The sequence below is a fragment of the Emydura macquarii genome, unplaced genomic scaffold (genome assembly GCF_026122565.2).
Source record: "Emydura macquarii macquarii isolate MOO-44397 ecotype Brisbane River unplaced genomic scaffold, CSIRO-AGI_Emac_v2 contig_2676, whole genome shotgun sequence".
Classification (NCBI taxonomy): domain Eukaryota; kingdom Metazoa; phylum Chordata; order Testudines; family Chelidae; genus Emydura; species Emydura macquarii.
Genome location: NW_027132813.1, coordinates 34,775,526 through 34,801,998, shown reverse-complemented (window position 1 = coordinate 34,801,998; position 26,473 = coordinate 34,775,526). Strand labels below are relative to the sequence as shown.

The 26,473-nt window shown below is 40.9% G+C and overlaps 2 long non-coding RNA genes across 3 annotated transcripts in view; one reads left to right on the top strand and one right to left on the bottom strand.

Moving 5' to 3' along the window:
* LOC137164565 (uncharacterized) overlaps window positions 1-18,318 on the bottom strand; it is a 103,214-nt gene extending 84,896 nt beyond the window's left edge. Inside the window, exon 1 of the long non-coding RNA XR_010923117.1 lies at window positions 18,189-18,318. This is a non-coding gene — a long non-coding RNA (uncharacterized lncRNA). The remainder of the gene's footprint in view (window positions 1-18,188) is intronic.
* Window positions 18,319-18,449: 131 nt separating this feature from the next.
* On the top strand, window positions 18,450-19,406 carry LOC137164564 (uncharacterized). Of its 2 annotated transcripts, XR_010923116.1 has the most exons (3): window positions 18,450-18,522; window positions 18,692-18,962; window positions 19,314-19,406. It is a non-coding gene; the product is annotated as an uncharacterized lncRNA (long non-coding RNA). The 2 variants fall into 2 exon arrangements; XR_010923115.1 differs by lacking the exon at window positions 18,450-18,522 and having other exon boundaries at window positions 18,544-18,962.
* The last annotated feature ends 7,067 nt before the right edge of the window (window positions 19,407-26,473 follow it).

Here is a 26,473-nt window from a genome sequence, read left to right as displayed (position 1 = left end):
GAGACTACAGCTGGGGAGCTAGAAGCCTGAGGGTGGGTGCCCTTGCTGGACTACTGAGGGGAAATACAGGTGCAGGTGCCCTGAGTTATGACAAGGTCATAGATAACCAGTACACATCTCACTGCATATCAGTCAGAGAAAAGAAAATTTTCCCAAAGGACCGCAGGGCAAACCCCTTCTCTTGTGAAAAGTGCCAAAGAACCTCTAATGTCCTTGGAAAGCAAAAAGAACCTCATTGTCAAAGCTCTTCCAAAATGCCCAGACACAGTAAATTGGCTGGTAGTACTAAATTTATCTACCTCAGGAGGAAGGGCTGTCAGGGCTGAGTCAACCCTGCTGGGACTTGAACTTCTGCAAATGTTGCTGATAGAATTACTCATTGGTAATTGACAAGCTGAATTTGCTACTGAAATTTCACAAAAATTAAATGTTTGAAAATGCTGGTTCTTGTGAAATATAGAACCCAAATCCTTGATTGCTTTGTTCATGCAATATTCCCTGCTCTGCCTCCCAATGGGGATTCTGTAGGAATTGGATTTTGTCCTATAAGTGTGCAATAGGAAAGCCGCCCCTCATGATAGCTCATGTTGTGCAAGGACTCTACTCATGGATGACTTAAGCCTCAGGTCAGAATGACTTTATAAATCACAATAGAAAACTCCACCAATTACAAGCACGTAAAAACTGTATTTAGCAAGATAGGACAGTTTTTTGGTAGGGAACATGCCTGCCTGGGGAAACTTGACATTCTGCAAATAAAGACAGGTGCAAGAATGGAACACTGTAAGGACCCAATCCCGTGAGGTGCAGAGAGTCCTCCATGGGAGTCGAGGGCTCTTAGGATCTCGAAAGAGAGGCTCAGCACCTCACAGGCTCAGGTCCTAAATGGAATAGATGGCAAACAAGTCAAGGATGCCAAATCAAGTGGAAAGCTTAGAAACTTTAAAACAACAGCAGGTGTGTGTATATTAAACCAAACCACAGGGCAGCTTTAACTGAATCATTCAGCACTTAAGGGCCTGAAAAACACAGAGACCCAGACTTTGCCAACTTTATAGGGGTAATATTTGTGTAAAAATTAAGCCATTTTAAACATTTTTCCATTGTACTAGACACCAGTGGACTTTCCATCAACATGTATGCTTGTTTTCCCTTTGTGCCTTTTCTATTTCTGAACTAAAAATATTTTTCATGGAGATTGCAAAGGAAATCAAGCTCTGGATATACTTGAATTTGCCGCCTATGTTATCACAGGCTGCTGATTGTGCACCTGGTTCTCCATTGCCTTGCTCCCCATGTCATCATTTGCAATTGTAAAAAGTATGTGTAAAATGCTACCAAATCAGAATGGAAGTGTTGTACATCCACTTCGCAAAGCTGTAAACAGCTACACAAGAGGCAAGGTAGTGGAGAATTGGGCCCAGATGGTTCAGTTGTTTCTAATACCAATATTTCAGCCTTTTAAAATGGTTTCATGTTGACATTCATTGTCTTTCAAGTTCCAGGCTATTTGCCCTATTGCCCAAGACTGTGCAGTGGTGCCAGTAGCAAGAGTGGTGAAGACACCTAGCAGGAACAGCCAGTTTCTGTTTATCACCTGCTGATGGAAGCTGTTTCTTTATTTCTGAATACTGTGTTAAGAGATCCCTCTTTGCCAAAGCTTGTGCTGTTCCCTGTTAGGGTCAAGGAAAGAGGAATACTTTAGCCCTTATCTGATATTTTTAGTCAAGGACAGTACTAGGCAACCCTGCCTTGAACGTGAGGATGTATATTTCATGTGTTATCGATGAACAAGCTGAGACTGCTGTCTTTGCTATGTATCGGTATATTTCATTAAAGTGAAAATATGTCTGAATATAAACTGAGCTCTCAACTATTTCACTTCTCTTAACTCAAATGTCTTAACGAAACTATCTAACAAAGAAGATCAAAGGTTTCCCTCATACTCTGTTTTGTTACTAAATGTATAAAGTCCAGCATAGTTAAATGTCAGATTCGCACTTACTTGATTTAGCCTTGCTATTTAGCAGTAATTATGGACAGAAGTCTCATTTAGGTGTATTGATCCAGTCTTTAACATGAGGAATAAATTCAGCAGCTGAACTATGGAACACATTAGATGAATTCACAATCCATGAAACTCTTCAAAGATGCAGTAATATTTGATATATACTTTATCATAAGCTTTTCTCCAGGGAGAGTCACAGAATGAAGAATAAAGAACACACGGTCCATGCATAAGCCATATATGACTAAAGTGCCAAACCTGCCCTCATTGCAGATAGCAACCCTGATTCAGGAAACCATTTAATCACATTCTTGAGTTTATTAGTATTCAGGAGAGTACTTAAATATGTGCTTATTTTTAAGAACATGCTTAAGTCCTATTAACTTCAACAGGTCTTAAGTACATGCTTAATTGCTGTCCTTTATGGGAATGTTTTCCTGACTGGTGTTGATGGGAGTTTTTCATTGACTTTAATAGGAGCATGATTGGGCCACAAGAACTTTTAGGATACTAAAAGGATACTTACCCAAGTTGACTGTCCATGTGATACTAATAAAACTACAGGTATGTTAAAATAATGTTGCATACTTAATTTGAGCCATCTAAATCAAGGATTTCTGAAATTAATGAATAATCCAGTCTAAACTTCCTCACCCCCAACACAAAATGTACATAATTGAAAGGATAAGAACACGTATAACCAAGTGTCACCCTAGACTTTTACCTTTACTTTGATATTATGATTATTTATTTTATGTTTTTCAGGTTTATGGTAAATCTTTAAGACTGACAGTGTCATTTTCTGCTTAAATTAACTTACTTTTCTTAAATTAAAAAAATCCATAAGATAGTTCTATGAGATTTACTATAATAGACTGTAACAGCTGTTATGGTCTATTGTGTAAATAAGTAATTACAGAATTTACAGACTATCATGTAAATATGTAATTATGGACTTTTTAAAATGTGCATTATTTCCTCGATAGTCTATCGTTTAAATATGTAATTATGGACTTTAAAACATGTATTATTTACTCAGTTTGCAACAGCTCCTTGGGACAGAGCTTTGCTGGCCTATTGGGTAAACATGTAATTAAGGAAATTTTTAAAATATGTATAATTTATTTATTTATTTGATAGGGTTGTTTTAAAATGGCTGCAATTATGTATTGACAGCAAGTACCATGTTCTCAATACTCTCTTAATGTTCCACAGGTCAGCTTTAAGAGTCTTTTTGCTCTGTAAGGGAATCTCTACACTGCAAATAAAAAATGCAGTTGCCTCATGCCAGCTGATTCAGGCTCATGGGGCTTGAGCTAAGGGGCTGTTTGATGCAGTGTAGATGTTTGGGCTGAGGTAGGAGTCTGGGCTCTAGGACCCCATGAAGTGGGAGGGTCCCAGAGCTCGGGCCCGCAGCCTGAGCCCAAATGTGTACACTGCAATTAAATAACACTTTAGCCCAAGCCCCGGCGAGCCAGAGTCAGCTGGCATGGTTCAGCCATGGGTGTCTGGCATGGGTGTCAGCTAGCATGGGGCAGCCATGGGGGAGGGGGGAGGGAAAGCGTGGTGGAACTCTTCTAAGCTCCACCCACACATGATACCACTCACAGTAGATTGTGCAGATGTTAAATATATTCAGATATCCCATCTGGGATAGCCTCTCCCACACTGGGGTTTGGATACATCCAGGGGCTCTATTGGGCTCCCCATGCTTGGCTTCCTCTCAGTGAGGCTTACTGTAATAACTTGGTCTACAAATTTGCTGTAATTTTAAGCATAACTGTAAGAAGTAAGTGAAAGGTCATAAAATGTCACGATAACCCACAACAACAAATGTACAAAAGGGAGATAGAAAGACTAAATGAGTCCAAATGAGTCCAAACAAAAAGGCCTATTGATATAATTCAAGAACTATGTTAAGACCATGCCTAGTAAAAAAAGCGAAGTGTGGGACCAGAAATCTATAGACCAATATTGGTGTGTCAGAAAAAACGGTGGACCAAATAACGAGAGTGGAATAGCCCATCTCTTCACTCTCTCTTTGGCTGCTTAAAATAAGAGAGCAAGGGGAAAACTGGCTGAAAGCTGTCTAACAACCAGGATGGATTGATTTAAATCAAAGCAATTTAAATCACCAATTTTAATCATGATTTAAATCAACAAGCAGGAAACCTTGATTTAAATAATTTATTTTACTCCTGTTTTGCATCTGTGCTTTTTTTTAGTTATTTACCTAAAAAAAAGTTGATTCTCATTAGACCATTAAAAAGTGTTGATTTATAACTAACTGGAGTCTTTATACTAAATTTGGTATTTCTTTTTACTACCCAGGACTATACAGTATACATATACATATTTATTTAAGCAATTATATCATTTAACATACTTCTATTCAGATTAATATTTTTTATTATGTTAGAAAATGGTGAATGATGCATTTCTTATTTCCTAGATGATTAATGTTTTTACTTATGATTTATATCAAGCTGCATTTGGATGAAAATTGGAATTCAATTAGAAATGCACAAAACCAGTATTTTTTAAAAAAATTAATAAAAACTACTTTAGTATGCTGGATACATAAGAAAAAAAATAACAAAACATGTTTGACATTTAAAAATGATTTATTAAACAAAGGAAGTGTTATCTGTCGTTAGTGAATTCAATTGATTGTTTCTGGTCACCATGTCCTTCAAAATTTTAGAACTAGCAGATCTCGTCCTCTCACAACCAGTTTTTATTTACAGATTAGAAAAGGCCTGCTTTTTCAACTCCCAATTGTCTTCCTAACTTTGAATGAACTAATCATTGAACTGAACTTGTTGAATAAATTGAACTGAAAAAAATATTCTCTCTGCATCTAGAGAAGAGGCTACTGCTGTCAAACGCCAGCTGATCTTTTTAACAAACTCTGGTACCAGTGATATCCACCAGTTCAGTGATGTGACTTTCTTTAAAACTTTGGCAGCAATCATATACTGCTTAATATTATTATTTTTTGCTTAAGTGATTTGAGTAGATTTAAATTTAGGCCTTAAAATATATTATAATTTCAATTTTAATTTTAAATAGCTTTACATTTAAAAACAAATTAATTTAAATCAATTATTTAAACTGAAAAATTCCATTTTTAAAATTTTTTAAATATAATCAATTTTTATCTACCCCATTGACAACAACTGCTGACTGACAGGAGAACAGGAAAGGGGAGAGTTTTATCATTATGGCTGCTACCCTCACTGTCTCCTGGGATGCCCCTGAGATCTATCCTTAGATCGCTGGGCCTTCACCATCCTAATCCCAAGAGATATTCTGACCAAACCAGGCCAAAGAAAGGGATCCAGATGACAATACCACCTCCACTGGCTTCAGCTAAATCCTGAATGCCACCTGGCATGGGAGACTTCGTCTCAGACACACAAAACCCACATGTATCCTTTTCCTTCCCCACCTTCTTTCCTAGCCCTCTCGTTTTGCCTTCAGTTTAATAAAAGTCTGTCATAGGCTGGCCAAGACTGCATATTCTGCAACACAGCTGTAAACCTGTGATCAAAGAAAGTTACAAGCAATGCTTTAAATCATAGTTTCTCAACCTGTGGTACATGTATCCCTGGGGGTACGCGAGACACAGGCAGGGGGTACCCAGGGAAAAAGAGTGAAGGAGAGGCGGGGGGCAGCTGCTGACTTCTGGGGAAGCCAGGCAGCAGCCCCCAGCTTCCCACCCAGTCGCAGCTGGGAGGCGGGTGGTAGCTGCCAGCTTCTGGGGGAGGCGGGCAGCAGCCCCCCACTTCCCGCCCAGTCCCAACTCCCAGCTGGGAAGCGAGCAGCAGCCCTCAGCCTCTGGGGGAGGCAGGCAGCAGCCCCCCGCTTCCCACCAGGTCCCAGCTCCCAGCTGGGAGCCCAGTGGCAGCCTCCTGCCTCTTGTGAGCTGGGCTCGCAGCTGGGTGGCAGCCACCTGTGCCCCGGCTCCGAGCCGAAGGACAGCCTCTAGCGCCTCGGCTTGAAGACAGGCAGCAGCAGCCCGTTAACATCCCCGGGCCCCAGCCAGCGTGGAAGCCTCCTCTGCCCCGGCTTGGATTGGGTGGCAGTCGCCCATCTCCTGGACTGGCAGCCAGGCGGCATCTGCCTGCATCTTGCCACCTGGCAGCCCCTCTCCCTGGTTCACAGCCCAGTGCCCAGAAAACTTGTCAATTTCACTGCTCTAGCTAAGCAGTGAAATTGACAGCTATGACAGCCCCAGATTTTACCAGTTACCCTCTTTTCCTGTCTCTCTCGCCCTCCTTCCTTGTCTCTCTCACCCCTTCCTCCTCTCAAATCTATGGCAAAAAATTTGGCGTGGTGCTTTATATTCCCCAGTATTGGCATGCCACTCAAAGCCTCCTAGCTTTGGCCAACATCACCTCTAGCCCGGGTACATACTTGATTTGTGCACCCCTGGTGTAAAGGTAGTAATCCTACCCACACTAGATCTGACATCTGTCATATCACGGCCTTATATATTCAGCCCATCTGTAAATATAAAATCCCATGGAAAATTGAGTGTTGGGGTACTTATTAAAATTTTCAGAAGTTAGGGGGTACTTGCTACTTAAAAGTTGAGAAACACTGCTCTAAATAACCTGATGCTAGTACAAGTTTGCCAGCTATCAGAGTGGATAATAAGACTGTGTGCCATTACTGTGTTTCTCTAGCAGCAAGGTTGTATATGAAAGTTGTCCATCTTTGCTGTTCTCTTCTTTCCCCTTTTGTATTTATCTTGTTTTGGTCTTCTAGGACTTTAACAACATCAGCTCCAGCCCATCTCAACTAATTGTTTCTCTTTTGCCCAAAGAGGACAGATATTACCCTATTTAATACGGTATAAGAAGACTGTAAGGGAGTTTTTCCTTCTAAAACCTCTCTACAGCTAAAGACAAAGGGAACAAGAGATTTTGCTAAAATGAAAGCCTTACATAATACTTTACATTACAAATGCTTTAACTGTTTTTCCTCCTTTTTCCTGTATCTTTGATAAAAGATTAAAAGGATTTGTAATGGCATGTTTGCTCTGGTACTAAGTAGGCTGAGGTCTCTGTATACCAAACTTCAAACCTTGTTTGAGACTGTTTAATGTTGGACAGTGATGGAGTCATGGTAACACCTTTGACTCTCTGGGCCCATATATTCCATCGATAATAATACAACAGGCTTCTATGACTGGCTCCTTCTTAAAGGGGCTCAGATGAGCTATTGGGCTCTTTCAGACTCCTTGGACTTGGCTCCTTCACTCATGATGCCAAAATGAGCAGTCACTCACAGCAGATTGTGCAGATCTCAGTTATCTGATTTGCCCTCTCCTTTCCTACATGCTTTGATGGGCAGTGAAACAACCAATCATGTTGACATTTGAAGTATTATCATTGGACATCTGAGTTAGCAGCTATTGAGATGAATGGCACAGATCATGCCTCTCGGAGCTATTGTTTTAGGTTCCACAAAAGCAGGCAGAGAGCCTTGAAAGTAACAGAAATGTAATTATCCCAGCTAGCTATTTTATTTTTATTTTAAATTATTTTATGATAAAAGGTTAGATTCTGTAGAACAAGGCAGCAACATGGAATAGTGCCAATACACCATACTGGAGCAGAACCCTGGCAACAATGTCTACAAACCACCACCACCTGACTGGCTAGACATGTGTTGATCCGAGATGTCTGCTAATTTATTTCTTTTTTACTCTTCTAACCCCATTTGTTTGTCCTGTTCACCTGTTGCATTTTGTCATAACTTAGATTGTACGCTCTCTGGAGCAGGGACTATCTTTTTACTGCATCTCTGGACATCCCCAAGCAGAACACCACATGGGGTCAATATTTTGAAAAATCTTCCTTGTAGAAGATTGCATAAAATGTTGGGGGGTATTGTCTACTGGGAAGATTTTTCAAAATACCGACCCCATTTGTTGTCCTCTGGTGCATGCAAAAACAAACAATTTGCTTTTCAGAAGTGTTTTAATGACCTGCAAGGATAAATCATCTTTGTCACAGATGAATTCAGCATATCCAGAGACGGACTTTTCACTTTCAGACGCAAGGGAATCACTCCAATCTTTCCTTCAGTGTTGTGGCAACATTTTAAAGAAGGGGCTTCCACAAGCCCTCTTCAACACATCAGAAGTTCCCCTATCCTTATAACTTTTCTATAAGCCTTCCCATGGTGACTCTCCATCTCTGAATAGCCCTATCTCATGTGGCTTAACAGACTTTGGAGCATCTCTGCTCATTCTTTTTGCTCAAACCAGACTGAATTGTGCTTTGGGACACACTATTTCAATTCAGCAGCCACTGGAATTTAGCAGAAAGGATTTTAGGACTGTTGTGCCACATGACAGTATATTCAAAGACAGAAAGAGGCTGTCAGGAGGAAGGATCCATGTCTAAATCTAGGGAAAAGAAGTGAAGAAAGAAGGAGGAGGATTTTTTTAATACAAACATGGGGGAAAAATATCCATGCTAACTTCAGTTTGGAGAAACAGAAAGGATTGATTCACCCATCCTTACTTCAGGTTTAGCATGGCACAGTAGCAGAGGTGAAAGTGTATATGATATAGGAACTATACGTGAATAGCTCTAAGCTAGTGACAAATTAGTCCTAAAGAAAATGAAAAACAGTGTTCAACAGCTGAATCCTTAAGCTTTAAAATTCCGCTAACTATGCAAGGGATTTTCTGCTCTACATAGTGAGGTCCAATAATTAACATGGATTTTCTGTAAAAGCATTCTCCCTTACTAAAAAAAAACCACATGGAATTTTAAGTCTCTAGGCCAGTGATACTTAGCCACCTTGGTGGGCACTGGACAGTAAAGTAACCTTCAAGAACATTATGTACAACTTCCTGTGGGACTGTAACAAAACTGTGGGATTCCTTTCAGGACCAGAGAGTCTGCAGTATTCCTTGCTCTTTTGAGTTTATTCTGGAGCCCTGCCGGCATTTGCAAGGTCATGCCGGATACTACTCGTCACACTATGTTGCCTATGCATGAAATCCTCATTTTGTGCAAAGCTCACAAATATATATTCATGTCATAATATCTTAATGTCCAGGGATAGTTTGAACATGCCGAAGTGAGAGCAGTTGCCAGGCATGCTCTGCATTATTGTGACAAAATAAGCCAACGGGGAGAGTTGTCGGTTTGAGACTGGAAATCATAAGGGACAGGAACAGTTAAGATAGTTACATTGCTGGAACTAGAATATCCTGCAGAAGGCAGAATAATGCTTTCCCTACTCTGAGTGCAATTAGTTATATGTGAAGCGTACATGCCAAAACTGGAAATTGTGTCCATTTTGTAATAATAATTATTGTGGAACCATTTTCAAGGTGGGATTATGGGCAGTAAACCTCTGGGGAGTGGCTGTGCTGTCCATGCATTAAATCCTCATTTTGTGCAGACTGAATGAGAAAGATAGTTTCTTGTAATACGTTCTGTTCTGTCAGTTGTTTCTGCACAGCATTATGGGGATGCTTTGTTTGTGCTTAATACATGCAGTGATAATTTTGCTGTATGCGATGGCTCCAAATGTTCCAACACAAAACATTTTGTTAAAATGGAATTAAGGTTGTAAATATGTATTAATAATTTAAAGCCAACTTCTGTGATAATTTACAGCCCACACAACCTCATTGACCTCAGTGGAGCAAAAACTCTTAAAAGCACATTGTGGGCTGGATTCTTATCTTCGCCACACCATCTCCCTCTCCATGTTCAGAGGTATTACTGAGATATTAATCTTGTCATGTAGTTTAAAAGAAAAAGGTGTCAGAAAGCCAGGGAATTAATTCAAAGTTAAATTTACACTTTAAATAACACTCAGGGTGGGATTTTCAAAAGATCTCATCATTGGCCTAACTCTGCTCCCACTGAAATCAATGAAAGTTAATTTTAACTAACCTTTAACCTTATGGAGACAGGGACGCCATTTAGGGGAGCGGAGGTGGGGGTTCTGCCTCCCCCTGAATTTCGGCACAACCTAGCCCCAGGCGGAACTCTTAACTGCAGCTGAGTGTGAAATATGAGTTCTGCAGAGGAGAGGGGCTGCTCCCAGCTTGTGCCCCTGGGACAGGGAGTCAGTATTTTGTTTACAAACAGAGGCAGGGTGATGAAGATAAGAAAGGGCTAGTGATTAGATTAAAGATCTGGAAGTCCTTAGATGAGTAAATGGAGGGGGCAGGGAGGGTGGGGGTGCTGAAGAGAGAACACAAGGGACTCAGAAGAAATACAGCCAAGCCCTCTCTCTGAGTCAAGGTTACATTCAGAAAAAAGAGAGATGTGAAGAGGATAGGTGAAAAGAAGGCCCCAAAACCAAAGGAAGTGATAGCAGTGGTATAAGTTCCCACTCTACCTATCTGACGAGGTGGATTACTGCCCACGAAAGCTTAGGCCTGCAGAAATTAAATTTGTTAGTCTATAAAGTGCTACAGAACTCTCGTTGTTTTTGCTGTATACAGACTAACACAGCTACCCCTCTGGAACTTTTCACTCTACCTATGGTACTTATGTGGCCCCATCATCCTCGTATCTGAGCGCCTCACAATGTTTCTCCTCACAGACCCTCTGTGAGGTAGAGCAGTGCGGTTATCCCCATTGTACAGATGAGGCACTGAGAGACTAAGGGCCAGATTTTCAAAGGCATTTAGACACCTAGTGGGATTTTCAAAAGTGCTTAGAAGGTCAGGTGCTTTGTAAACCCCACTAGATGCCTCCTACTTGCATCTTTGGCTACATAGATCTTTGAAATTCTGTCCTTAAGGCACTGGCCTGAGGTCACACAGGAAGTCCAGGGAGAAGTAGAACCCAGGTCTCTCAGGGCTAGCTCCCCATCCACTGGACCAGCTTACCTCTCCACTGCATGCGGCAAAAAAAATGAGGACTCTGATAGATAGGAACAAAACCAAGAAGGCCAGTTCTCTGAGGCTGCAGCAAATGGTCCCAAGCGATTGAGAAGGTGGTCATGGTTGACAGCATGAAAAGCAGCACAGAGGTCAGGAAGGATGAAGAAAGAGAGAGAATGAGAGTCAGATGAGAGGAGATCACTTAACTGCTGAGGGGGACAGGTTCCACCTCATGCTGGGTTGCAGAGCAATGGCTGCTTTGAAATTTTACATTTTAACTGAAAACCATTTTGTTTTGTCATTTTTTGTTCTGAGTTTCAGAAAAGGAAGGAATGAAAAAGTGTCATGAGTATCAGATGTGTTTATGCCTCAAATTCTTAGGGTTTTAGCTGTATTCAGGCCAATTCCAGAACAAAGAACAGAAATTGCCTCCACAGAGTCCATAAAGTCGATGATTATTGTTATGATTTGTATTATTCACTGGGCACCATCTGTGTGCTCAGCACTGTTCAGAATATGCCAGAAAATGTATTCCCTGAGACAATGCATATCAAATGCATAGCCCTGGGTAAGATGGCTCAGATATTTAAATATGAAGTATATAGTTATTGAGCACGTTAATATCTATGAGTGGAGGCACTAATGGGAATAGAAGTTTTACCTGATTAAGGACTGGAAGATTTGACCCTCCAACTTTTTTTCCAAGAGGAAGAGCTGCCCAGAGCTCCTGTGCCTATTTATTTTCCTTTCCTGCTTGCAGTCGCCCTGATATACTTCAGAAGACTCCATTTTTTCTCAACTTTAAAATGTGGAATTTTCTTGGTGTTTAGTTTTAAATATTCTCCTGTGAGAACTGCAACTCAATCACTGTAGTGTTGTGCTTTAGAGTCTTCTGGAAAGTAACTAGCCTTTAAACAGAAAAATAATGTTGCCAACTCTCATGAGTCTCAGGATAATTATAAGGTATACAGAAAGCTAGCTAGATCATTGGGCTCAATGGATAGTGATCAACGGCTTGATGTCTAGTTGGCAGCCGGTATCAAGCAGAGTGCCCCAGGGGTTGGTCCTAGGGCTGGTTTTGTTCAACATCTTCGTTAATGCTCAGGAGGACAGAGTGGATTGCACCCTCAGCAAGTTTGCAGATGACACTAGACAAATTGGAGGATTGGGCCAAAAGAAATCTGATGAGGTTGAATAAGGACAAGTGCAGAGTCCTGCACTTAGGATGGAAGAACCCCATGTACTGCTACAGACTGGGGACTGACTGGGTAGGCAACAGTTCTGCAGAAAAGGACCTGGGGGTTACAGTGGACAGGAAGCTGGATATGAGTCAGCAGTGTGCCCTTATTGCCAAGAAGGCTAACGGCATATTTGGCTGCATTAGTAGAAGCATTGCCAGCAGATCAAGGGAAGTGATTATTCCCCTCTATTCAGCACTGGTGAGGCCACATTTGGAGTACTGTGTCCAGTTTTGGGCCCCCCACTACAGAAAGGATGTAAACAAATTGGAGAGAGTCCAGCAAAGGGCAACAAAAATTATTAGGGGGCTGAAGCACATGACTTATGAGGAGAAGCTGCGGGAACTAGGCTTGTTTAGTCTGCAAAAGAGAAGAGTGTGTGAAGGGGGGTTTCAGGGAGGATGGAGCTAGGCTGTTCTCAGTGATGGCAGATGACAGAACAAGGAGCAATGGTCTCAAGTTGCAGTGGGAGAGGTCCAGGTTTGATATTAGGAAAAAGTTTTTCACTGGGAGGGTGGTGAAGCACTGGAATGGGTTACCTCATGGGATGGGTGGTGGAATCTCCATCCTTAGAGGTCTTTAAGGCTTGGCTTGACAAAGCCCTGGCTGGGATGATTTAGTTGGGGTTGGTCCTTCTTTGAGAAGGGGGTTAGAATAGATGACCTCCTGAGGTCCCTTCTATCCTAATATTCTATGATTCTATTGTTTTCCTTAAAGCCCAGCTCCTGGAGTCAAGTGGATATGTTATGATTTCAGCCTTCATTCTTAAAGAAAAAGTAAGGTTCTAGCCCTCGTGGTTGTGGAGGAAGCTTCAAAATGTGACCCCAGTGCACTCTAAAGGCTCAAAAAGCAGAAGGCAAATAAAAAAACCACCAAATCTATTATTGTTACATAATCTCATGATTTTTAAGACAATCTCATGATTTCTGGTGAGCCTGACTCATGATTTTTGAACTTTTGGGTTTGGCAATACTGTGAAAATGACTTGAAAGTGTCAGTTTCACTCCTGTTCAAGTCAGTTTCTAGTCTATTATTTGTAGTGGGGTAACACCCCTAGAGTCCCAGGCAGGTGCAGTATAAACTCACAGTGCGTTGCCCTAGTAGGATATTTCAAAAAGTTAAATGATCTAATCCAAGCTTGGTGAACTGTGAAAAGTAAGTAGCCTAAATGATAGAAAATAATCTAGATTTTTCTACAATTGTTTCAATTGTTGTATTCCAGTGTAAGAATATACATTCAAATTTTCAACTTAACCAGTGTCCCTTAAGTGACTTCAGACAAGATGTCAGAACACATTAGCATTGGTGTTGAATGGGTCTAATATTTAATATTTTTCTTTATAAATGAATTATATCAGCTAATTTCTAAGTTATTATCTGCAAAAGAACTAGAGTTTTCTGGTGTCTAAGTAGTCCCTGGAATCACGGTTAAAGTTACACCCCTCGCACCAAAATCTGAAATGGTTCACCTGTATACAAAGCTAGGCAGAACAAAGCTAGGCAGACACTCAACACTTCGGAAAATCTCACCCTTTGTGTTTCAAGTGGAACTCTCTTAAATCTGTTTTTGTCCCTGTCTAAGCTTCACACAGTTTCATAAGACAACCTTTTATCTGCACAGAGTGCATCATCAACATTCATAATATGAACCTCAGATCGCATGCTGACCCATACTCAACACAATGAGGTATTCACCAGCCACACGGATGATGCTCCTACCCTGCCATCAGGCCATCTTCCAATTCATTGTCCCTTTCTGAACCAGCTACAGAATCATCTCATCTCCTATTCTCCAAATACAGTCCAAAGACCTATCCCTTCTTATGGCTGGGATTGAGCATTTCTTTCTCCTCATTGTCAGATGGTAACATCTTATTTTCAATCTTAAAAGCTGGAACGAGTGATGATTGAGTGTGAGACGGGGAAGAAATTGGGTTATCACCATCATGATGAACCAGTCATAATCAATAATTAATACATTTTCCAGCTGTTTTCAGAACAACATAAAAATTCACAGGATGTTATAAAGCTCAGTTTGCTCATACCTGTAATTTACTTTGAGTTCTTAGCATAAAAGGAATTAGAAAATGGAGAAGCATTATTATTATTAGCATAAAAATGAAATATGGCCTGTTTATCGTGTGCATTAATTTAGCAAAATATATTACACAACATTGCACTGAAAGCACCAGGTCACACTGGATACGACGTGTCACACTATGTTGCCTATGCATGATATCCTCATTTTGTGCAGAGCTCAGAAATATATATTCATGTCATATCATCTTACTGTCCAGTGCTAGTCTGAGAGTTCCAGTCTATTGTATATGCAGCATATGTGGAGATAGATTCAACATCATTTGAGAGATCTATTCTTCCCTCAGTACACATGCTAACTCCCATCAATTGAAAGTTACAAACATTCACTACAAAGGAGAATACACCCATTCATTCTCTATTGAGCTATGTCAAACAATAAGCTTACAAGGAACAAAACTGTAGTTATATTAGCATGTTGTTTGTATTTTTGGGTGAATATTTTGGTTAAGTAGCCAAAGTCTGGCATCAATTTAAAAACAAAAAGTCAGTTAGCCTATAAAACTGAATATATGGTTTTCATAACATATAACAAGAGAAAAGAGTAGTTGTTAGGGTTGGATGAATTTTCACTTATGCACTAATTAAACAGAACTTCCTGACAACTTTAAGGTAAAACAATACTGACTGGCAAATATGCATCCAACATTCCAGTCCTGTTTAACAGGTAGCAATTAGTAACAATAATATGTTTAGAGTACCATATCAAACTCACTGTCTACTCACCTCCTAGCTGTCTTGCTAGCCAGTCTACTGATCTTGCAGTCTAAAACTATTGTGATTTCTCTGTCAGCTTCTGAGCCTTATCTCTCTCTATGCAGATTTGGGGCTAGTCTACACTAGAAGCGCTACAGCAGCGCTGCTGCAGCACATCTGATGAAGACACTCTATGCTGACGGGAAAGAGCTCTCCCATCAACATAATAAAACCACCTCCACCAGAAGCAGTAGCTATGTGGGCGGGAGAAGCTCTCCCACCCATATAGCGCTGTCCATGCCAGCACTTAGGTCGGTATAACTTACGTCACTCGGGGAGGTGGCTTACTCACACTCCTGAGTGACATAAGTTATACCGACATAACCTGTAGTGTAGACAAGCCCCTACATTGGGGAATCATTAATGTCAGTGTGGCTATGTGAATACTAAATGCTAGAGCTCAGTAAAGTGTGTTTTAGCTGAAAACAAACATGAGACACTTGGAAGAATAGCTTTATAGGGGGACAGCTGCTTGACATAAATCTTAAATCTCAATTTTGGTTTGAATGAAGAAAAAAGTTACTGCTGCTTGGTTTTGAATAAGAGGGCAGGAATAGTAGCAGTTCGGAGGCCAGAGCAGAAAACCAGTCTCAGCTATACAGACCATCATGGTAGCACAGAAATTACAGGACAGCCTGGTAAATAGCCATAGCAGAATAGCAGTTAAGGATCAACAAAGTGCTCCCATTAAGTTAAAGTTCCTTTTTAAGTAAGCAGCCTTAGACCACCAAGGAAGCTTAGGACTGAGAGAGCAAGTACAAATACAGTAAAGGGGCAAAAAGATGGGCACATGAGAGAGTACAATACTCCCTCTAAAGGTCTTTTTCACAAAATCTAACTTAGACAGGCCCAGCCAAAAGCAGATGTAGTGGAAGTTTATTTGGGGAGGCAGAAGGTTATTTGTTTTGTTGGGGTTTTAAGCAGTGGCCTCCAAAACTGGTGGAAACACATTTTCACCAAGGACCTCAGAGTGCAGAATTTGTACATGGTTTTATTTTTCACTCTAATCTTCATGTCTACACTTGGTAATTTTGTGACACTCAAACACCGTGGGGACTGGGATTGGCTGAGAACCAAGGTTGCTATATAAAATGCACTGCACATACTGTCCAAATTCTGCAGTCCTCACTCAGGGTCCAGTCCAGCAACCAGGCTGCACACAGAACTCCAGCTGAAGTCAATGGGAGTGCTACGCGGGCCCTCAGTCCTTATGCAAGAAATCCTAGAACTGACATCAAAATCTGCTCCATCGTTTCTATTTCCCCATTGCCCTATTGTATCATTGCCATGTTGATCTTAATACAAGTTTTTCAATTATAATAACGATAAAGAATTGTATAACTGAGGAATCTTTGCATCATAGATGTATCCATAGAAGCACATATTGAAACCAGTTCAGCATTATGACTTCCTTGCAGGTGCAGATGGAAGTAAAAGATGAACTGTGAGCGAGTAACACAACGGTTTTGCTATCTGCAAACACAGTTAAAAATTATGGGGGGCAAGAGATGATATGAAAAGCAAACGTCTTATAGATTTAAGATTCATAGGTTTAAAAAGTACCAGAATCCCAAAGAGCCTTGATAATGATGCAGGAATGGTGCCTCGGGACTCCAGACTATTTTGAAATCACTCAGGTGTCTGACCTTCACAAACTCTAAAAACTAGCAGCATCAAAGAGGAATAAAGCAAATTATGTTTCATTTTCTCCCCAAACGGGCAAAACCAGGGCCCAATCTTACATTATCGGAAACCACTGCGGGTCATGGAGGAGCAAACCCACAGATATTATTATATATAGGTATAGCCATACTTGCTTCCATTTACACCACCACAAAACCTGACACCAGCCAATTTTCATTCCAGTCCTCCAAGTTCTGCTATCTAAATAGATATTTTTAGCTGTCCCTGTTATATATTATATATTAAAAAAAAAAAAAAAAAAGAAAGAAAATCTGGATCCCAGCATATATCGGTGCAACAGTGCCTGAAAACCCTGGATCTAACACCTGGATCCCGCCAGATCCACAATATGTTGAGATCAGGATGACTGTGGTGGTCTGAGATAAGCAACATATGTGTTAAATTAGAAGATGATAAACCCAGGGAGTGGGCACCCATTAGTTAGCCAGATCCCTACAGGTGCCAAATAAAGACTTCTTGCAGCTTCCTTGTAACAGGATGAGTTAGGGCCCAGATTTGGTGGAGCGGGGTGGTAGTAGAAGTAACACTTTTTTTCTGTATTTGAAAAATATCATTCTGATTTTGTAGCCAAAAATTTGTCAGGGTGAAGATGCCAGATCAGAGCTTTTCTGGCTCATTTGCACTGGGGCTCCTCAGGATTTGGATCGTTATGGTGCAGCGGGAGGACACCGTCTCTGCTTCGGTGGTGTAATTTGGCTTCTTGGGATCAAGAACCGGCTGGATCCAGTAGCTGGGTCCGAGTGTTTGCAGAACTATTGCACTGAGATGGATCAAGATCTGGCTTATGCTGGTGTCAGAGTCCTACACTTGCTCTCCACAGGCATACAAATTAGAGGAGAAGGGGGACAAAAATGGAGAGGATGTGGCTTTGACCCAGACCCACCAACTGGGAACTTCTGACCTTACAAGATCATTTCCTGGGAGGAATGGCCCTTGGACTCCTCCTCTCCTTTCACCTGGCTCATAGGCAACTCGCCCTCTCCCTGAGCCTGACCAACACTCCAGGGGGTGGGCGGATGGGGGGCCCAGCTCTCTGTCACCGGGCTGCTACTGTGCAGGTCACACGGCAGAGCTCCTCGCCCCCACCCCCCGCCAGTGGCAGCAGCGCACACGCCGCAGCGAGCCCTTTGCAGCCGGCAGGGAGCGGGAGGAGGAGCCGCCAGTCAGAGCTAGGCATGTGTGACCCTGGCTGGGGGGCGGGAAGGGGGCTCCTGCCAGGCGCTCCGAGGGGGAAGCAGCCGCCACGGCGGCGCCTGTGGCCTCCTTTATCTAGTCCGCGAGGCCCGGGAGGGCAGCTCCCGGGGCCGCCCGCTAGCCGGGCTGCAGGCAGGACGCTGGGGAGGGACTGGGAGGTGGGACACCCCCGGGACCTCCCCAGCCCGGCGCATCCCGCCGCTGCAAGCCAGCGGGGCCAGGCAGCTAGCGGGGCCAGCAGCACGCGCTGCAGCGGGGCGGCTGGAGCGGGGCCGGGGTCCCGCTCCCGGGGGCTGCCCCCGGCTCATGGCACACTTACCCCGGGAACGGCGAGCTGGCTGCAAACTCCTTTGCGCCGCGGCCTCTTTTTTTTTTTTTATTATGATTATCCCGTAATCCACCGTGTGTGGGGCTGCCCAATGTAAACACTCCGCCATGATTTCTTTGTTTAGATAATTGAACCTGCCTCTCTCTCACTCTCGCTGTTATTTATTTATTTCCCAGCAGCAGCATCGCTATGGGCCGGGGTGGGGTGGGGTTGGGTTGATTTTTTTTTGTTTTTTTTTAAAGGGTTGTCAGTTGAGAGCTGCTTTTAGCAAGAATTGCAGGGGGCTTTGGGAGGGACGAAGTTCTTGGGTTTGGTTTGATTCCAGGTAATAAAAAAATAACCCCCCCCCTCTAACACCACATCTGCAAAGTCTGGGGAGGCTCAGGGAGTGAAGGAGGATCGCGAGCAATTACAGTCTCCACTGGGGTGGGCACAGAAAGCTTTAGCAATATTAGGTCCATCGCCGTCTCTCCTCCTCCTCTCCCCGCACCCAGGCCCCTCTGCCTGCCCTCCTTTCCCAGGAGCAGCTTGCACCCGCTCTACTGCAGCCAAGTTTTCACCGCGCTGCTCTCTGAGCCACGGAGCCGGCAAAAGCAACGGACAAAGTTCTTGTCGATTGCCGCTTGAAATCTACACGCCGGCATCTCCTGTCCTTAGCAAGCAGCCGGGGTGAGGGAGCAACGCCCTCGTTTAAGCGTCTTTCTCTCCCTCGCTTTTCGAAAAGGCACTGATCTGATTTTGCAAATGCTTCGTCCAGCTCTCAAGGTAGCTGCATGCTGGGGAAGCCAGGTGGAAACTTCCAGATTGAAAGTTGTTTTATTGCCTTGCCTAGCTTGAGACAAGTTGAGGCCGGCTGCTTTGTTTTTATTGGGAGGGAACTGGAAATTGCCTGGGGACAACGTTTTTAATTATGGTAGCTTTTCAGGAAGTATTAAAACTTGGTGAAAAGATGGTTTCTTCACCCCAGCTGCATCCATGCATTCTTATAATGTGCCCCCATCTGTAAATATTAAGAGTACTTTGCCTTAAATACTGACCAAAGAGTTATAAACACTTTACAAATAATACTACTTGTATTATAATACTCACTACACTTGTATTATTCCTCTGTTATAGACAGAAGCTTGATCCTACCAGACCTGAACCACAATGAATTTTTGGGGAAGTCCCCCACAAAGAGGATGCAGGAAGCTGAGGCAGAGAGAAAATTAGGGCTGAATCCTGCAACATGCTAAATGCCTCCTTCAGGATGCTGAGTGCTTACTGCTCCCACTGACTTCACTGGTACCTGATAATACTCATCACCACACAGAAGGTGCTCATCCTTTTGTAGAATCAAGCCATAAGTGACTTGCCCAGTTTTACATACAAAGTGCATGGAAAAGGTAGGAGCAGGCCCTAGAAATCCTTGCTCAAAATCCTTTTTAGCCACATATCTTCCTTCCTTCCAGTTTTCAAATGGGAAATACCACCTGCCTCTCTTACAGAGGTGTTATGAGACTTAATTATTGTTTGTTAAACTTTATGTTTTCAAATGGAAGTCACTGTAGCAGTATAAAATATTACAAGATTTACATTTACTGCTGATATGCACAGAGCTTATACATAATAATCCCACAACTGCAAGCAAATCAAAATACATTATGTAAGAACATACTGTGATTTAGTTACACTGAACAATAAAAAATATACCATACAATTTTCAACTATCAAACAACCTCCCAGTTAGAGCTGCATAAATGAAAGATTTTTTAGTTCACCAGGAATTTGGAAAAATAAAAATAATTAAAAAAAATATTTCGGGTCAAAATAAAAATGATTTTTTAAAATTATTAGCTAATTGACAAGTTGGGGAAAAATCATTTTCAGTCATATAAAACATTTTGTTTTACTCAAAATGAAAAAAAATTAGATTTTGAGTTTTTAATATTTTTTTAGTTCTCAATTTTATTTAAAAATTCAGTTCAAACTGAAAAATCAAAACATGGTTTTGAAAATGTCAAAATGAAAGATTTTGATTTTGTTATAATTTATTTGTTTTGTTTTTCCTTGAACAATTGGGAAAAACCAAACAATTCCTGAAATGTTTTTGTGCCACTTACCCTGTATTTTTTGCTGGAAAAACAATTCAGCTGAAAACTTTCACCCAACTCTACTCTCAATTAATTATGTTTTGAGATAGCTAATCCAGTAATAGTCTCCCCTCCCAAGGCAACCTCACTGTTTTGACCTTAACCTTTATCTCACATTATCTTATCTGAATTGTTTTGTTTGCAAGGGATACAAATCCTAATTTTGCAAAGAGATCCACTCATGTGACCCTTCAAATCTACATTGAATCCCACTAATTCCTTTGCAAAAGCAAGACCATAGATCAGCGGTTCTCAAACTTCATTGCACTGCGACCCCCTCAGTGGTTCTCTAACTTCATTCACTGCAACCCCATTCGGCCCTTCGGACAACAAAAATTACTACTTGACCCTGGGCAGGGGGTCCAAAGCCTGAGGGCTTCAGTCCTGGGGGGTGGGGAAAGGAGGAGCTATAACCTGAGCCCTGCTACCCAGGTCTGAAGCCAAAGCCTGAGCCCCGCTGCCGAGGGTTGAAGCCCTCGGGCTTTGGCTTCCATCTGGGCCCCAGAAAGTTTAACACCAACCCTGGCAACCCCATTAAAATGGGGTCGTAACCCACTTTGGGATCCCAACCCACAGTCTGAAAACTGCTGCTCTAAATTATATGGTTCTAAAGGCAGGAACATGGCGAGAACTCCAGGCAATAAACAAACAAATATGGAATGTGAATATTTATTATACAAATTTGGAATGTTTCTCAACCAGTGAGAACACAGGGCTTCTTTACAGGTTACTAATCCACAATTGTACAGTGATGTCTCAGTAACTTTACAGTAAAACACTTGAGCTCAGATTCACTGAAGGTCATTTGCCAAACAGAGCAGAGGGATTGTCACAAAGATGCTATGGTTATTTCTAAATACTTTTACTCTATAGCTGTTATGCTAGTCCCTCTACTGTGATTGATGTTGCCCTCTGAATATTTCGCCCATATGCCCATAACAAACACTACCCCTCATGTTTTCACAATGATCCCACCCTGCCACCTATTCATCGTTATTTCCCCCAAGCTCATCCTGTTCTTTGACAGAATAAAATGCCCATGCCTACTCCCCCACATAATGCATTTAAAAATTAAATTCTGTTTGTATTAATACTGTCATCCCTTTGGATTTGAGTGGCTAGCCAAAAATTTGAGGTCTAGTAGGTTGTTCCAGTTGGGAGTAAAATTGGTGATAGTCAGGTACTTCTTTGATGCAGTTTTATTTATTTACAAAGAATGTACAAAGGTCCTGTGTCTCTTAACTCAGAAGGAATAAAATAGTAGGAAACAGCTTCTTTTGTTCACTGTCCCAAGAGCACTCTTAGCAGTTTTAACCTGACCCAAAAAACACTTCCCATGTTTCTTCCAAGGTCAACCAATGTGATTTCAGCTGCTCTCCCTCTCAGTTTGTTCTTATCTGTTCTCCCTTCACATGTACACCTACCCAAAACAATAACAACAAAAGCAGGTTCCCACACTGTGACACACTGCACCTCCATGTGCACCCTTATGGTATGATTGTGTATCATTCATGTTCACCCTCATAGTGTTATTGTGTATTGTTTAATGCAAGGTACGTCCTGTAAGATGTTCACAGCATACTGAACATTATTGTTATAGTAATATATATGTTTGTTGCAATGTCATGTGTATGGTTATAAGGCTTCGCTATGTAATTTTCCCAAATACGCGTCTCATGGCTTGAGGCAGATGTAGGCAAAACTCTAGAGAGATGGAGGGTCATTCACACCTCACGAAGACTTGTATAGAACAACCCAGCTCAGCATTCTGAGTATCTGGGACTGGGGGTGTTTGCCGGGGTCATTATATTGCATAATCCCATGAGTGGCTGGCTAGAGGCACTCACACACACCCCTTTTGAGTTTTTGTCTTACTTTGGGGTTTATATTTAGTTATGTTAACTGGTAGATGTGAACTCACCCTGCAATCTCTCTAGGGTGCTAACTCAACCCATAATAAGGTTTTATCCGGCTAATAACAATAGTGTGCAGTTTTCTCCTTTTCCTTCCCCCTCACCTGTCTTATTTGTCCTTTCTTTAGTTTTATATTTATCTATTTCTGCCATTGATTTCATTATAATCCCCCTTTTGTGGGTGTATTACTGTGGCCCTTTAAACTCATTTCAGGCTAGTGCTTGGCACAAAAGTCCACAGTATATGAGCCAAATTTTAATTATTACTTTTCATTTAAGTTCATTTCTTAGCCATTTAGAAAAAAAAAAAGAACTAGAATGAACACAGAAAGAATTTTGTGGTGATTTACGATGGAGGCATTATGATGCACCAATATCAATCTCACATCTCCATCCTTTTTTCCTCTCATATCACAATAAAGCCAGCTTTTCAAGCTTTTCTGTAGTACTCTAGATAGGATTTTTATAAAATATAACAATAATCACTTTTGAAAAATTAGTCGTGTGTGCACTGAAATACATTTTCATTATGTTTGTAGGTCTGGCTAGTGAAACCAGTTCTCATACTATCTTAAAACAGGACAGAAAACCTTGTTACTATTTGTAAAAAAATGACTTTTAAAAAAAATTATGTTGGTTTTTTATTAGTAATGTTTTAATATGCATACATGAGATTAAAACTATCTAAAGACATAAAGGGTAACAAGAAAACATTCTGTAAATACATTAGAAACAAGAGGAGGACCAAGGACAGGGTAGTCCCATTACTCAATGGGCGGGGGGGGGGGGGGACACGGACGACGACGACGACAATAGAAATTGTGGAAATGGCAGAAGTGCTAAATGACTTTTTTGTTTCAGTTTTCATCACAAAGTTTAATAACATCTAACTTAATGAATGCAAGTGAAAATAAGGTAGGATCAGAGGCCAAAACAGGGAAAGAACAAGTTAAAAATTATGTAGACCAGTTAGAAGTCTTCAAGTCAGCAGGGCCTAATGAAATGAGGAGATTTCTGAGTCATTAGCGATTATCTTTGAAAAGTCATGGAAGACAGGTGAGATTTCAGAGGACTGGAAAAGAGCAAATATAGTACCAATCTATAAAAAGGGGAATAAGGACTACCCAGGGAATTATACACTAGTCATTTTAACTTCAATACCCAGAAAGATAATGGAGCAAATAATTAAGCAATCAGTTTTCAGACACCTAGAAGATAATAAGGTGATAAGTAACAGACAACATGGATTTGTCAAGAACAAATTGTGTCAAACCAACCTGGTGGCTTTCTTTGACGTGGTAACAAGCCTTGTGGATAGGGGGAAGTGGTAGATGTGGTATATCTTGACTTTAGTAAGGCTTTTGATGCTGTCTCACATGACCTTCTCATAAACAAACCAGGAAAACAGAACCTAGATGGAACTATCAGGTGGGTGCATAGAGTAGTTATCAGAGATTCATCGTCAAGCTAGAAGGGCATATGAAGTGGGGTCCCGCAGTAATCAGTTCTGTGTCCGGTTCTATTCAATATCTTCATCAATGATTTAAATAGTGTGGCATAGAGGGTACACTTATAAAGGTTGCAGATGATACCAAGATGGGAGGGGGTGCAAGTGCTATGGAGGATAGGATTAACATTCAAAATGATGTGGATAAACTGGAGAAATGGTCTGAAATAAATAGGATGAAATTCAATAAGGACAAATACAGAGCACTCCACCTACTAAGGAACAATCAATTGCACACATACAAAATGGGAAATGACTGCCTAGGAAGGAATACTGGAGATCATAGTGGATCACAAGCTAAATATGAATCAACAGTAGAACACTGTTGCAAAAAAAAGCAAACATCATTCTGGGATGTATTAGCAGGCGTGTTGTAAGCAAGACACAAGAAGTAATTCTTCTGCTCTACTCCATGCTGATTAGGCCTCATCTAGGGTTCTGGGCACCACATTTCAGGAAAGATGTAGACAAACTGGAGAAAGTCCAGAGAAGAGAAGACTGAGGGGGGACATGATAAGAGTTCCCAAGTACATAAAAGGTTGTAACAAGGAGGAGGGAGGTAAATTGTTCTCAACCTCTGAGGATAGAACAAGAGGAAATGGGCTTAAATTGCAGCAAGGACAGTTTAGATTGGACATTAGGAAAAACTTCCTACCTCACAGCATAGTTAAGCACTGGAATAAATTACCTAGGGAGCTTGTGGAAGCTCCATCATTTGAGATTTTAAAGAGCAGGTTAGAAAAACACCTGTCAGGAATGGTCTAAATAATAGTTAATCCTGCTTTGAGTGCAGTAGACTGGACGAGAAGAACTCTCAAGGTCCCTTCCAGTCCTACAATTCTGTGATTCTATGATTCTATGCGTGTAGTGTTGTTTTGGTACTAGCAGTTAAAGGAGGAGAGAAGGACAGATAGATCGTATTAAACTAGATTAGATGTGATATTTTACATTTCCATTTTCTATACACCAATTTAAAAACAAAATATGCTACCTTTTCCCACATAAGCATCTACTGTTCTAGTTTATGGTTCCAGTTCAGTAATCATTACTCAACAAAAATCTCTATAAGTCAAACAGGATATTTTATTGTAAAAACTGTTTCTTATGACCTTTGTACAGCACCTCTTTTGGTATCTCTTTAGGCACTACAAAAAACAATTCATAATACATATGTTCTAAAGTCGATCCTATAGTCAAAGTGAATTCTGTACTCACAGAATACACTAGGTTGAACACAATCCGTGTGAGCTCAATCACATTGGGCCTGATTCTTCAGCATCTTGCTCCTTCTGTAGTCATTTACCCCTGTGAACAGTGGTATAAAATGCTACCAGACCACAAGTGTACCAACCTGATAATGGCTAGACAGATGTACTTTACTGTATGCAATACAGAAGAAATGAGTTTTAGGAAGGGACTTCTGATTTTACAGATTTGATTAGGAATTTTTTCTCCACTTGTACTTGTCAGGAAAAAACTTGTAAGTGCTTGTCAAACACAAGATCAAATTTTGAACAAATTTCAAATTTTGAAATCTACTGTGGGTGGCATCTCATTTTGACGACATACATTGGTGCCGCTTATTATGTGGGCAGAGCTCGGAAAAGTTCCATAGCTTTTTTTATCTTCAGCATGGACCCTAAATGAAGAGAATTCCATCATTCCTCACCCCCAAATGTAATCACTGTGTCTCCATGCAATTTCAAATGGCTAGTATATTTACAAAGATGTTTTCTATGTTATTTTACCTTCTTTGATATTTCATTTGCAGTTGGAAAGTATGTGCAAAAAGTAATCATATATAGCCGAACACTGCCTTAATTAATGCAATATGACAGTGTATTCATAATGATAGAATAATTGCCAGTGTAGTAATGTATTGATACAGTATGATCCATCATTGTACTGGCCAATAGAAAGTGATCCTCTAAAATAGAAACAACAAAAATCTGTTGCTCCAAAAGATAATATCCAGTTCCTAACATGAGATCAAGATTAGATTATTAGCTTGGAAGCATGCACATCTAAAGGACTGATAAGAGAAGACTCAGGTGTTGAGCTTCTTGTCCTCAAGTTGATCTGGCCTTTGTAAGCACGGGATAAAAAGCTATAGGAAAAAATATGAAAAATAAAGTTTTTCTTTGAATGCTTTGTACTGAATTAACAAATTACTATTGTACAAGAGTAACACTGCATTAATTATGTCAATTTTTTCCCTTGGTGATAAATTATTGTTAGTAATTCATCACTGTAACACTATTAATGTGTGTATTAGTTTTTAAACAGAACAATCATATTAATAACATACTTGTCATATTAGCAAAAATTAACAAAATGATGAAAAATTGCTATAAATGCTTTGGGGCTCCAGCAATCGAAGAAAATCACTTTGTCCCATTCCAGCTTACTTTTAGTGATCGCATATTCTTGTAAAGATGAGATATTCTTGTATAAATCTCTGTCTGTGGGCAAGGAGACTTTTAGAAACATTTGTTATTTCCTCAATGCTAACTATGTATATTCTTCTATAGTTTTAATACTATATGTTCTGCCTTTTAAATGTTTGAGTGCTGCCATTTAGAACCCCTGACACTAGGCCATTTAAGGCCTATTTCCCTTTTTGCCAGGGATTGTGAGGATCTACAGTGCAGCATACTTTGATAGGACAATACACACACCCATGCAAGGTTTGAGTTGTATCTCCTTCAGAGGCACTCTTTTGTG